The 14659-nt window shown below is 35.5% G+C and overlaps 1 long non-coding RNA gene across 2 annotated transcripts in view; it reads right to left on the bottom strand.

Annotated features, from left to right (window-relative positions):
- LOC308558067 overlaps positions 1–14659 on the bottom strand; it is a 206674-nt gene that overhangs the window by 116689 nt on the left and 75326 nt on the right. The window contains exons 4-6 of one of the 2 annotated variants that reach the window (XR_013998943.1): positions 14408–14536; positions 11006–11161; positions 10798–10899 (exon numbers count right to left, since the gene is read on the bottom strand). The exons of the other annotated variant lie outside the window; for it this stretch is intronic. This is a non-coding gene — a long non-coding RNA (uncharacterized lncRNA). The remainder of the gene's footprint in view (positions 1–10797; positions 10900–11005; positions 11162–14407; positions 14537–14659) is intronic. 2 annotated transcript variants of the gene reach the window in all.

The following is a 14659-nucleotide window of genomic DNA, read 5'->3' as shown; positions in this document are numbered from 1 at the left end:
CTGAATCAAGGAGTATTGTGGTGGATAGAACAGTGAAGATGAAAGTAAAATGAAACCGAATAAGCAGGCTGGAGTGGGGGAACTGGTGAAATATTCAAGGGCCACCTGTTTCCTATCACTCCCATTGCTAGCCCTTCCTTGCTCAGTGAAGGAGGGTTATTCAAAAACACTCCTTTGGAACTCTATCCTGAGCATCTGGGTTAGAAGACAGAATATTCTGAAATTTACCTGGTGTTTCTTTTGCTTATAGAAGCCATTTTTTTATTAATTGTACTAAAATTCATGAATATCTGAGGACCTGACCCTAAGCATGCGCTCCTATGTAATTTTGATATATATATTTTTTGTTATTAAAAACCAAAAAGAATTTTTCTTTTTACTTTAGGTACCTTACTATGATCCTCTATCTTCTGACCTCAGTAGCCTGCGCAGCACAAGCTCCATCTTAATATTACATCCTAACTTGCTTTTGCAAAACCTCCAGTTTTGTGCCAAGGCTTCCCGCGTTCAGGGGTTACTCAGGGGTAGGGTTGCAGAGGGATCTCACACACGTTCATGAACAGTCTTGACAGCGGCCAGGTGAGTTCGCCTTCTTCTCATTCTTCTGGGGGCCTTGTCTTTTGTTCATCACTGACAGGCTTTCTGCCGCCTGCATGTCGCGGCCCTGCCAGGCTTCGGCGTCGGTCCATTGACTCCATCTGGGCCCCACTGCTGTTTGCTGTGGGCACCGACATGCTGCTGCAAGTGCGCCGGATGGAAGGGGCCTCCCTTCTCCACAGACTCAATGGGCCTGTGCTCAGTGTCCAGCACGCAGAGGCGGAAAAAGAACCTCTTACTCCCTGTAAGTGTATTTACTGGATTGGTTCTAAAGCAGTGCTGCCTCACAGTTTTTAGTGAAACAAGCTCCCATTTTCAATTTCATTGGTGTTCAGAATGAGTGGATAATTAATAAATGCATATATTTGGATAAAGAGTTCAAAAGGGTTTGCAGTGGAAAGGACTTCTCTCCCTAAACCATTTAGGTAACTTCAGTGGCAACGGTTTTTACACAGATCTTTTGAATGATGTATCTATATGATTAGAATCAGAGCATAAAAATCACACTCTATTGAAATAATTTTTTAAAAACATCATAATTTGGACATCAGTACATATCCTTTTCATAATCGCTGCCTTTAAAATGTCACTTTTAATTATACAATGATAATGGATATTTAAAATGTTTTAATCCTTTGCTCTTTTCAGGAATAGCTAAGACAAATAACCTATGGGCACCTGTCTGGAGGGTAAGCTCCTGGAAGTAGAATTCCTTGGTCAAAGCCAATGAGCATTTAAAACTGTAGTAAATGTTGCCATGTTACACTCCATAGAAGCCGCACTCAGATAAACTCAACAGCGCTTCCCCACATGTACACTCCTTTTCGACCTTTGTCAATCTCAAAGGTGAAAAATAGAATTTCCTTATAGTTTTAATATGTGTTTCTGCTAATACAATTTATGTTGAGCTAATATTCATGTACTTTAAAACCATTTTTTATTTCATTTGATGTAAACTTTTTGCATGTAGGTAGCCCTTTAGAACTGTTTTTCTCATTAATTAAGGCTGTAAATTTTCAGGTAAGTAAAATGTTGTCTATGATTCCTATTCAAAACTTTGTCACTTGTCATATCAAAACTTCCCACTTTACCATTTTTCTATTGATTTTGTATATTGTCTTCTATATTAAGTTTTAGAATTGCTTTGGGTCATCAACTCTAAACAATGGACCACCAGAAAAACCTCTTATTAGAGAAAATTTGAATTTAATACTACAGAAAGAGAGTACATTACCTGAGACAATTTTAGGAGTGTCTCAAAAGGCAGATGTTTGGAAATCATATGTAAAGTGTTTATGGTTCTAGACTCAAGTGGTTTAAGGTTGTGTCTTTCAAGGTAGAGAACTGATTGGAATTAGGCAAAGTTTTTGACATTGTGGTTTACGATTGGTGGACATAGCAAAGTGAGGGTATTGAAGCAATTCTTGGTGTTCTGATAAGTGAGCTGTTCATCCAGGTGAGCAAACTGTTTGCCCAGATTAATTGATTTGCAGGAATTTCCTAAAGCAAACAGTAAAGTTATTTATTGATTTTTTAGTCTTATCTTCCTGGGCAAGAATTTTATGCAGCAAACCATTAAATTATGTTGACACAGGTGGTCTCATTTCTCAATCCTAACAATTAGTTATGTTAATGCAGGTGGTGTCAATTCTTGTGATTTTTCATTAATATTTACAGAGGCCTTTCCCATTTCAAAATTGTTTTTTAAATATATATAAAATAATTTTTTTCTAACAAATTTATAGTTTTCTCTTCTCATTCTTTTCTCCTTTCATCTTCCTAATTTTATTATTTGCTCCAACTGCAATTGATTATGTTACAAGAAATGAGGTTGTAGCACAAACTATTTTTAATGTACCTAATTGACTAACACAATTATTAACTAATCTATATTTTCTCCATGGATATAAAATATCACTTTTCTCATGCACTTAATTCCCATACATATTTGCATTATATCTGGACTCTTTTTAATTTATCATTTTTCTATTTATGAATCAGTACTATACTACTTTAATTATTAACATCTATAATATTTCATAATATGCTTGAATATCTTCAAGTATTCAAGTCTACCTGATTACTCTTACCTTTCAGAAATTTTCTAGCTAATCTTAAACATTCATTTATCCACATAAATTTTCTAATCAACTTGTCTAGCATTAATAAAAAATATTCTATTGTTAGACTACAAGCATTACGACTTGCACATTGATTTAAGATTAGTTGAGATCCTTCTAATATTATGCCTCTCTATGAAATTAGATGGCATTCCTTTTTAATAATCCAAATTTTGTTTTGGGTGCTTTAGTCACATTATAAAAGTCTTTTCATAGAATGTTGCTATATTTCTTATTTAGATTATTCTGAGTTATTTTATGATCATGTGGCTATTATAAATGAAATATTTCCTTCCATTACCCTTTCTAACAAGCTTTTTATCTAAAACTTACATATATAGTAACAAAGGGAGTACAAAGTTAAAAATAGATTTTTAAGAAAAGCAAATTAATATTGGAGGACAATCTTAAGGTATCCATTGAAATAAATAAACTACTTAACAAATGCATGCAGATCAAACTGTTCCATATGACAAAATGACACAGAAGGATATTGCAAATTTGAAATACAATTTTAAAAAATCCAAAAACATATTCTGATGAGTGTCAAAAATATAACAAAAACTTGTAATGGTGGTTTCAAGACTGAAAAATATCTAAAATATCCAAAACATTTTAGGGAAGCCATTAGCACCATACCCTATAAAACTATAGGCAGACATTTCAGCCAAGTTAACAAATCGAGAAGGCCACTTGTGTTAGAAATATCTATGAGAAGCCCTGCGTGGAAATTCTAGTAGTTCTCAGCTCTGTCCAATGCATTTTCCTCCTTCACAAGCACAGTTGCATATTCACGCATTATGCCTGCCTACATGAGGGTCACCAAGAAAGAGCAAGTCCACATTACTCCTGCCTACATGAGGGTCACCAAGAAAGAGCAAGTCCACATTACTCCTGCCTGCATTAGGGTCACCAAGAAAGAGCAAGTCCACATTACTCCTGCCTACATTAGGGTCACCAAGAAAGACCAAGTCCGCATTACTCCTGCCTACATCAGGGTCACCAAGAAAGAGCAAGTCCGCAATACTCCTGCCCGCATTAGGGTCACCAAGAAAAAGCAAGTCAGGTTGCACTTTGTGTTCTTGGAGAGTTCACTGAACAGTGCAGAATATGAACTGAACTCTCACCTTTAGAAATTTGTTGTCTAAAAGAAGGAAAATCTGCTAAAAGCTTATTTCCCTGTCAGTAGCTAACTTGGAAAAATTAAGAGCAACCACACAGTGGAAAATGTACTTTTCAGTATCAATACTGTGGCAATATCTGCGAGTTATTCAGATATAAAAGAATATCTGTGAAATAATTTTTTCAAGTCCAATTTTCCTAACTAAAATGGAAAAGCTAGAAATATAATAAATGTCATGCTCATAGAGATGTACAATAACCATTTATAAGACTGAGACAACTAACAAATTCCAGGACCTTATCCTCTGACATCACAGTATTCTGTTTCAAGGGGGTAAAAAAAATACAATGGCTATATGCATCAGGCTCTATTCTTGGTAATGAACAAATGCATGTAATTCTTTTCCCCACAGAGTTTATATTCTGGCGGCAGGGGATCAAAAAAATAAATAAATAAGCCCCCAGAGAGGAAAAAACGGTAATAAAGAAAACTATCCAATATTATTTCTCTGTAGGAATTCAATCAGGCTGACACGGTGAGGAGTGAGTGGCTGGCTACTCCTACTGAGGTTCTCAGGGAAGGTCTCCGGCCTGTGTGAGTCCTCAATGAAAAGTAAAAGCCAGCCATGGAGGGATCTAGGGAAGGACACTCCAGGTAGAGTGAACAGCCTGTGCAAAGGACTCAAGGCAGGAAAATACTTGATGTGTTTGAGGATCTAAAAGAAGGCCATTTTGGTTGAAGCTTTGTGGATGATGCAAACAGTTATTAGTTTCCTAGGGCTGCCATAAAATAAAAAATCACCACCAACTGCTGGATTAAAGCAAAAGAAATGTTTTCTCTCACAGTTCTGGGGTCTAGAAGTCTGAAATCCCAATGTTGGCCCTGTCACACTCTCTCTGAAGGCTCCAGGGAAGAATCCTTTCTCACCTCTTCCTAGCTCCTGATGGTTGTGGGCACTCCTTGGATGTAGCTGCATCATTCCAGTTTCTGCCTCCATCCTCACAGGTCCATCTTCCTTCTGTGTGTGTGTCCAAACCTGCCTCTGACTATAAGAATGACCAGTCATTTGACTTAGGGAAGACCCTAATCCTCTATGACCATATCTTAACTCAATTACATCTGCAAAGGCCCTATTTTCAAATAAGGTTATGTTTTCAAGTACCTGTGGTTAGAACTTCAACTTCCTTTTGGGGAAACACAATTCTACCAACAACAGAAACTAATAAAATCTGTTAGGAACTAAATATAAAAAATATGACATCCACTAAGGTGGGTGTAAATGTATTCACAGTTTCTTTTGTGATAATGTAAAAAATATTTTCTTCTCTAAATGAAAAAAAAAGTGACCTCAAAGTTATACTGTAATTACCACCTCATGGGCACTTACCTCTGTCACAGAAGGTTATGTGCCTGCAACTCTCTTGATAACTTGCATCTTTTATCTACCCTATTTAAAAACACACGTACCCAATGTTTTGCATATCATTAAAAGCAAGGAGACAATCAGTTATATGAGGCTCTTGTCAGTGAAGTGAGAATATTCCAATTCCTCAAGGGAGGTACATTTTATTCCTGGAACTTTGCTACGTAAGCAGCTTCTCACTTAGAGATTCATATTGACGGCGGCTGGAGTGGATATTATACTCACGGTTGAGGATTACATTCCACAGCAAGATTCAAAGCTTGTTCATAAAGCAAGTCAAAAAACTGAGTGAAGAAAGAGATTATTTTCACAGTTAAGATCATGTGATCCAGCCTGACTTCAATCTGTGCCTCCACACCATTCGCAGTTGCAAGACAGTCGTGTAAGGTCTCTCGTTGGAACTTCTGACTCTCAGCTGGGAGAAGAACCTTGGTGAGGGGCAGCATGGGGTGGGGAGAGTTTCAAGTAACCAGTATGTCTATCTAGCTCATTTAAGAGTGTCTACAGAAAAACCATGAAACAGTGACTAACAATAGTGAGTGCTCACTGTGTGTCAGGCGCTGTTCCTTGTGTTTAAGTGCTTGACTCATTTAATGCTGAAGCCTACCCTTGATGAAATAGGGAGGCACAAATTGGTTAGGTGGCTTATCCTAGGTCGTGCACCTAGAAAGTAACAGACCTGGGATTCAAAATCAGGCACAAATACCAGAGACTGTGATGCCAACCACCAAACCATTCTGCTTGCGACAGCATGGAAATTCACAATGATTTAAAAACATGAGCACATAACCATGGTTAAAACATATTATTATTCACTTGCTCAGTCATGAATACTTTCATGTCGGGTCTGTTTATTTATGGCAGGATCAGAAGAATCCAATCCAACAGTAAATTCCTATGAACACTCAACAAGCTCTTGAAGCTTGAATGCCACTGATTCAGACGCCGTGAATTAGGTGCACACTCTGGGTGCACCCATCACTTTCAAGAAGCCTTGCCTCAAACAGGATTCTCATCCTTCAAGTGGTAACACTTACTTTTTGTTCACTCCAACAACTTTAATGATTGTACTCTACTGAGCCGTATCCTGATTTAAAAGTTCACTAGATCTGAAAAATATCAACCATAACAATAAAACCAACAACAGGAGTGACCTGCTTCCACCTTTGTTTCAAGACTGGCATCAGCATGCATGGGGCTGCTGAGTGACTACGTTCAGATGCTCTGCTCTATGGCATTGCAGAGGCTCCTAAATCTCTCTGTGACAGTCTCCTTATCTATAAAATACTGCAGGAGTACAGTGAGAAATAAATAATAAAATATGAATATATAAGCACTTGGCACAGTACCTGGCTTATGTAAATAATCAATAAATGACATGTCAGTTTTATTAGCCTGTATGTCTATCAGAAACAAGTTTTTTGGCTAAGTAAATTTATTGAGTACCCACTCTTAAAGTGCTCCTTAATAGAAAATAGAAGATGTTTATATTGAGGTTGAATATAAGCATCAATTATTGAAAATAATTTTTCCTTACTATAAATTTATAATTTATTATTTTATTTATTATCTTTGTACTTTTCTAGCTCACTTATGCGTGACAGGATTTTTACCTAACACATACCACACACACACACACACTGAATATGCAGGTAGACCTGTTTTGGCACAGTTTGCCTCTCCTTTTGCTTGATTTCTTATGGTGCTCCTCTCCAAGTCCTAGCAACTGATAATGTCTTTCTCCTGCCTACTGAAATTTAACTGCATTTCATCATTTTTCTTCAGAACCAAAAACATTTCTTCTCTGCTTTCAAAGCTGTTAACAAATCTGATGAAAATGTCCCTGTTAATAGCATGATGACAGAGCATTCCAACACCTATTTCTAGATCCAGATGATCCATAACAGTTTCAAAAATATAGAATGCTCTTGGTAGTCTCCCGGACACAATGATTTCACATCCATTGTATTTCCCAAAAGAGTGATTTTAATGGTGGGAATTTAAAGTCCCCCAAAATTGGAAATGGTAAAAGGTAGGATGAGAAAGGCAATTTGAAGAGGTTGTTAGGATTCTCCAGGACCATCCAATTTAATCTTTATATATTATTTTACTTTAGCAATAATCATATCTTTACACCAATTCAATAAAGGTACTTTATACTCAAGCATTGCCAAGAAAAAAGATTTTGTATTTTTAGCATAAAATGACAGAGGCGTTTTTAATCACACACACAAAAACCACATGACCAGCACTTAGTATGTACCCATTCAAACATTCATTTTCTGAAACAGCACCATGCAAGTGCCACAATGTTCGAGGCATCATAAATTACCATGTACTCCAGAATATAATACAGGGGGGGGGGCAAAAGTAGGTTTACAGTCGTCTGTATGGAAAATAATACCATAATTAATAAGTAATAACACAGGGATGAACTTTGTGTTCTACTCACAACTGGAAACCTGCTTTTGTCCCACCCTATATATGCCCTGTGGGCAAGGACCTTATAGTCCAATTGAGAAAGTAAAAGCAAAAAATAAGAGTGTTAATTTGTGTGGGCAAATGCTAAATTATTTTATTCACATTACAAGGACTCTGGATAGCTATCAATACCTTAAGTTTAACATATCCAAATTTAAATCCCATCATGTGCTATATAAAAGTTCATTTTCTCTGTATCCCATGTTTCTGCTCTTCTATTTGTATTACCTTCACGTGTCTTGCCTTTTTGCCTTCTATCCTTCTAACACAAATTGGACCATGAAAACAATTTTAAGTTCTACCTCCGTCATTCTGATTTTCCCTTTTATGATCTTTATGATATTTTCAATTGAACCTCAAAAATCCACAGGCATTACTTCATGACTGGGCAGTTATTTTATCTATTAGTCTAGCTTCTTGAAATAGGTGCAAACTCTTTGAAGTCAGGAACTACGTCTCTATTTTTTTGAGACATAGCTAAAAACATGCTACCAAGTATGTGCATACAATAGAATAGTGATAAACATATTAACTGATGAGAAAAGATAGAAAAGTAGCATATTTAGCTTCTACATTTTTCCTTGAGAGTGCCAAGCTTTACTTTAAGACACTCATGCTACAATATTTTATTTTTTCTCCTGTTAGTAGGTGCCCAAAATTCACTCAAAATATTAAAACTAGGTATTTTGGGTTCCATGAATTATTTTTAAAGTAGAATTATATTTTTACTGTTACTTGACTAAATGATGTAAAATATATTAATTGCCTGAATAATATGAGCATAAATAAAAATGACTCACATCCACAAGAATAAACATGATTCAGTCACTAACCAAGTAGTTCCCTAGTACTTACAGGTAGCACCGATAGTCATGAAGCAACATTCTCGATATGTCACACTTCAGTGAAAATGATTGCAATCAGAATAGCAGGCGATTTAGTGGGCTCTGTTCCCATGATGATTAAGTCTGATTAAATTTCAACAGATTTCAGTGGATGGGCTTAGCAAAGATTGCCGCCACCCACATTTTCACATGTACTAGGATATATTCATGTTGTGTAATATTTCCATTGTATGACTTTTATTCCATAAATGGTATTTTAATAGAAGACTTTTCCATCAGTAAACAGGATGGTCTTGCTGACACATCTTTCCTTTAAAAATATACTTTGGCTGAATTCTAACAAAACCATTTTGAATGCAAAAGGGATGCTTTTCAAGCCAGATGGTTTATCTAATAGGAATGTTTTCTGATTAGAGAAACAGCAGTAGACTCATGATCACAGCAGGTGCCAAACTGATCCTGTAGTTTACATGAATTTGCAACTGAACAAGTCATGAACTAAAGGGAATCTATTTTATAACGTGCCTCTCAGACTATTCTGAGAGGAAGGGGAAATGTAAAAGATGCTACCATATCAGATGAAATTCATATATCGAATCATGATATGAATATGCCATTATTGCATTTGTGATAACAACATTTATTTGTATACTAAATTTTCTGAGTACATTGTGACTACTAATAAAATTTCAAAATAATAAAAAACTTGCAGAGTATTCTATGGTGGGATAATAATCTAAAGTTTATTTATTTAAAAATGTATCATGTTTTTTCTTTCTTTCTCGTTTTCCTTATTGCTTGTACCTGTATTCTTCCTTTGTTTCAAGAAGCAATTTTTTCATGTACTGGTATAAAGGGGAACAGGATATTAGTGGTATGATAGGCCCAACTATGCCTAAGTGTGCATAAATGTGCGCTTTCCAGGCCCTGCAGAGATGACATGGGAATGCAGATTCTGAAATGATGGAATTATTTCCTTTTAAGATAATGTAAGTTGTTTCTGGGTGCTAGCATGACTATTGGGGACATAAAAGTTTTTGCACTTACACACCCACACTCTGGCTCAGCTCATCTCATCCCAGTGCTTTGCTAAGACCACCAACCTGAAGCACCTGGGTGTGTGTAAGAGTCAGAGTGTGCCTTGTATCCACACACCTACTTTCTTATCTCATTACATCAGCCAGTCTGTTTATTGGCTTCTTTGGGAGGAAATCAAAGTAAAAGTAACCCAGAATTCAGTCCAAGTCATCATTCTCAGTCATCCTCACCCCAGGCAAATTCCATGGTCTGTTCTAGAACAGTTGGTTAAACAGTAGAGATTGTTAGTACCTGGAATATGTTCAAATCAGAGATAAATTACCCAGAAGGATCATCATTTCCTAACTGTTTTAGTAATTCTATCATCTTATAAATATAATTATCTAAATTAATCCTCTCTCAAGCTGTTAAGCAAGCATCAAAACATGTCTAAGTAAAGTTAAAATGTAAGATCCCATTTTTTGATAAAATATAATGATTTGGCCAGTGTTTTTTTTCCTACATGGATTTGGTGTTATAGTAATCAGAATTTTACTGTGGTCCATTATTATAAGAATCTTTACTAGAGCAAATTCTTGTACCTTATATCATATAATTTCCTCTAATCAAACTCCTTCAGAATTTTTAAAGTACTTATTATTTTTACCACTTGCTTTGGCATCTATTCATAAACAGACTTGTAACCCTATGCTACATAACTATTTGATGTAGTAACTTTTGTTTTTATTTTTTGGTTGGCTAAGAGCATTTTCCATAGAGAAAATATATCTTCCATATTCTGTTCAATTCCTTCATAATTCTGTACTATGCAAAACTGATTATTAATGTGTTTATTTTATTAAATTTGTTAGGCTGCTTATAGGATGGTGGATTCTTTTGAAATAAAGACTTGTTTTTGACTCTGTGCTCTAGTTTTCAATGTCTGTAATAAAAGCTGCTCCAGTATTAAATAGCATTATAGCATCTCTCATGCTTTCCTTAGTGTATGAGCAAATTGATGAAAACCTATACGTCCTTTCCTTTAAAATATTTTCACTTTTGCTGCGGGTTGGTGTTTCTTAAACAAAATGAGGTGTGCAAATATCTTCTGCTCATTGTCGGTTCTTAATGAAAATAGTTTAAGTTCCCTCTTCATTTTAGTTATATATATATAAGCTTACACCAGGTTACCTGTATGGTCATTATAAACAAGGACTGTCAGGGGATTCCAGTGCCCACATTGCATGTCAGTTTGGAAATGAGTTGGTGACCTGAGGGAATACTTTAATGGCCCTGAGAAAATGAGAAAAGAATAGAGGTAGTTTCAGAACATTAATTATATGCTCTTTCTCCATTTATAATATGCATACTTAAGAAGTCAAGCTTAAAAGATGCTAACCTGTTCTGTTCCAAAGGAGGTTTCATGGTGATGTGAATGGAGAATACTAGAGGGGGAGCTGAGTCATCACCTGAGCGCAGAAGGGCCCATGTGCCAACTCAGACGGCCTGTGCTACGTCAGGCAGTGCCATTTTTATCCTGCAAACGCTGATTTAGCTGTGCGAAATAACATCGTCATTAAATCCATGTAATGTTAATTGTATTTTAAAATTCGTTAAATATATCTTGATGTATTTTCAACATTTATATAAAAATATTTTCAACATTTCAGCATAAGCAGGATTTTCCTTTCACATTCACTCTTCCAGGTAAACTTTGAAAATCACTAACCAATTTCCATGCTAAATTGTCAGTTGGTTCTGTTTCCTGTAGAACCCTAACCGATACCAAAGCCACAGTGTCAACCTGACTGGGTCCAAAAGGCCTTCCAGTTTCAGGAACACATATCATTGAACCAGCCCTGGCCAGTAAACAACCCTGAGGCTTTGGAGATAATGTCACCTTCACTCCTGAAGAGTTCCCTTCTATGGCCTCTGGTGATCTTTCCTGCTAAACAGAACTTGGTCAGGGCCATGTGAGTCCCCCCTATTAAACTCTAAATCTTCAAATCTCAGAGACTAGAAACTTAAGTCAGTGTTTTCCTTCTTAGCGTATCCATACCATCTTTATGCAAATTGTATGTTTCCAGTGTATATACATGCACTACTCTTCCCCTATGTTGTTTTAATTAATATAATATGTTTGGTCTATGCCAGAGGCACCACACACTTTCAGTAATTTATTTCCAACCTTTCAACATATTTATGGTTTTCCTTACACAGTAACTCTTCCAGATAAACTTTGAAAATAGCTAACCAATTTCCATGCTAAATTGTTTATTATTGTGATTAGAGTTGTATTTGATGCACAGATTCATTTGCCACATATCAGTATCCTTATATTTTTGCACGTTTTATTTGAGTTCTTCAATAAAGATTTTCTTTCTTTTTCACAAAAATCTTAAGGATTTCATGTTTAGAAATTTTCTACATATTTTGTATTTTTATTAACTATAATTTTCTCTTAACATTATTTTACAGAGTATCACAAAAAAACCACCTATGTGTATGTTCTTACTTCAACTAGTTCTAATAATAGCTTATTTGAAGAGTTTATATTTCCTGGGTAGAAATGTAATTTACCCTTTACTGATGGCAGGTTTTTATTCCCTTTCATTTAAATCTAGTTTCTAATCGCATGGCCTTTGCAATATACTTGATTAAGTTCTGGTATTTTAAATTATTATTTAAGAAAATTTTTATTTCATTCAAATTTTTAAATATGTAGAATAAAATTTCTGATGGAGCCAATTTTAAATCAACTCTAATCTTTGGTTATGCCCCTCTTTAAGTACCAATTAATTTTTTCTCTTTGTTTCTAATCAAAATTATGGCTTGTCTTTCACTTTTGTTTTTAGTTTAAATATTTTTTTGAATACTTCTATAATTAAACTGCAGACTTATTTGGGTTTTATGTTTTCCTTTGGTGTCCTCTTACTGTTCCAGGATTCAAACCAGGCTACCCCAATACATACAGTTGTGCCACATTTCCACTGTGTCCTCTCATCTGTGGTAGTTTTTTAGTCTCTATTGATTTTCAGGACCTTGACAATCTTGAGGTGCACTGGGCAGTACCCTGTTGAGTGTCCCCAAATATAGGTCTGTCTCTTACTTTTTTCATGATTAGCTTGGTGCTATGGAATATCAGGAAGAATACCACAGAAGGAAGTGCCCTTCTCATCACTAGTATTAGGAAGTAAGGATGCTTTCATTGCATCACTGGTGACCTTAACCTTCATCATTTGGTTAAGGTATTTGCCGGTTTTCTCCACTGTAAATTTAGCATGTTGCCCTTTCCTTATACAGTTCTTTAGAAGATATCAGCAAGTCTAGGTCATCTTCAATGGGGAGATGCAAGGAAGGAACAGGAATTAGCTTCACCTCATGGAGGATGAATATCTCCATACATTACTTTGAATTTTTCTGTGAAAAACATTTGTTACTTCTCCCTCATTTAAATATTTTTTATATTTATAAAAATGTTTTATATTTATGTATAAATATTCTAAATATAAAAATATTTTATATTAAAAATAGTTATTTTTAATATTAAAATTTTATAAATATGTCTATATTTATTTTCTTTCAGATGACTAACTTCCTAAAATCCCTCCAGAAATATCATCCATCTACCAAAGCTAAGTTTATTATCCCTAAGGCAGTAAGGAATACCACCTTGATAGAGTACTAGTGTTGTGTCTCAGAAAGAGAAAGTGAGAGGGAGGAAAACATGTTCATTAGGTTTTAGTGCCTGGACTGAATGAGTTTAAAGTGGATTTTACCAGAAGAGAAACTGAACAAAGTATAATAGTTTTAGATTGATGGTCACCATGAAATGAGGCTCTTAAAATGAGTCTTCATTAACAAGCCATTAGTCTTGCTTAAAAGCTATTTTAGGCCTGGCCGGGTGTGGCTCAACCTAGGATCCAGGCGATTGGGGTTCGATTCCCGGTCAGGGCACATGCCCAGGTTTCGGGCTCGATCCCCAGTTAGAGACGTGCAGGAGGCAGCTGATCGATGACTCTCATCATTGATGTTTCTATCTCTCTCTCCCTTCCTCTCTCTGAAATCAATAAAGATATATTTAAAAACAAAAAAAAGCTATTTCAGTTGGTTCACAGTCTTACCTACCTTTCCTAGATAAAGTAATGGAATTATGTTTGCCTTTTCTCAGTATTTTTAATAGAGAGACAAAAGGTATGCTTAGATATAGTTTAACATAGTAAACATAGATTATGTTGATTTTGGTTCTCAGCATTGTTAGGGTATATTTTGTTGTTTTGCTAGCTCCTTGAGGTGAATGCAAGTTTCATTTATTGTCAGGTTTGTTAAAAAATGCATTTACTGCTATAAAATTCCTTTCAAGGATGATTTTAAAATACAATTTGGTATGTAGTAAGTTTCATTTCCAAATCACCTATAATTTAGTTTGATTTCCTCTTTAACAAAAATAGTAAAGAAAGGTATTTTTAATTCTAAAACATTAATTTTGGCTATTTTTGCTTTTAAACTCTAATTTTATTGTACTGGTTTCAATTAACATAACATATGAATTTCGCTTGTATTTTATTCATTTTACTACTAATATTCTATGAGTATTTTGGGGGAAAATTTGATAGTCTCTGTTTACTGGACTTTTAAAAACCTATTCTTGTGTGAAATTCTATTTCTAATAGTTTTGCTCTATATTATTGGTGGCTATATGTTTTCAGTACATACATGCCTACGATGGGGACATCTTCCTGGTGGACTGTACCTTTTGCCTTTCTGTGCCAGCTATTGTTGCTGCAGTTCTATAGCTCACCTGAGCCGCCAAGCTCACCACTGCTTGGACTCAGGGTCCCAGAAGGACTCTCAGGAAAACGTCTTCCTTGCTCTCGGTTTTCAGCTTCTATTTCCATCAGCAGGCACTCAGAATTCTCCACAGGACAAGCTGTTGTTTTTCAGAACAATCAAATCACATTCCATTAACAAAAATATCAGATGTCAGTCTGCAGAGATGTACCACCGTGACCATATTTTATTATTATGATACAGAACATTTTTACAGCTTATA

The sequence above is a fragment of the Miniopterus schreibersii genome, assembly GCF_964146895.1.
Source record: "Miniopterus schreibersii genome assembly, chromosome: 5".
NCBI classification, from domain to species: domain Eukaryota; kingdom Metazoa; phylum Chordata; class Mammalia; order Chiroptera; family Miniopteridae; genus Miniopterus; species Miniopterus schreibersii.
Note: the sequence above shows the minus strand (reverse complement) of the source record. Positions and strands in the feature narration are given on the sequence as shown.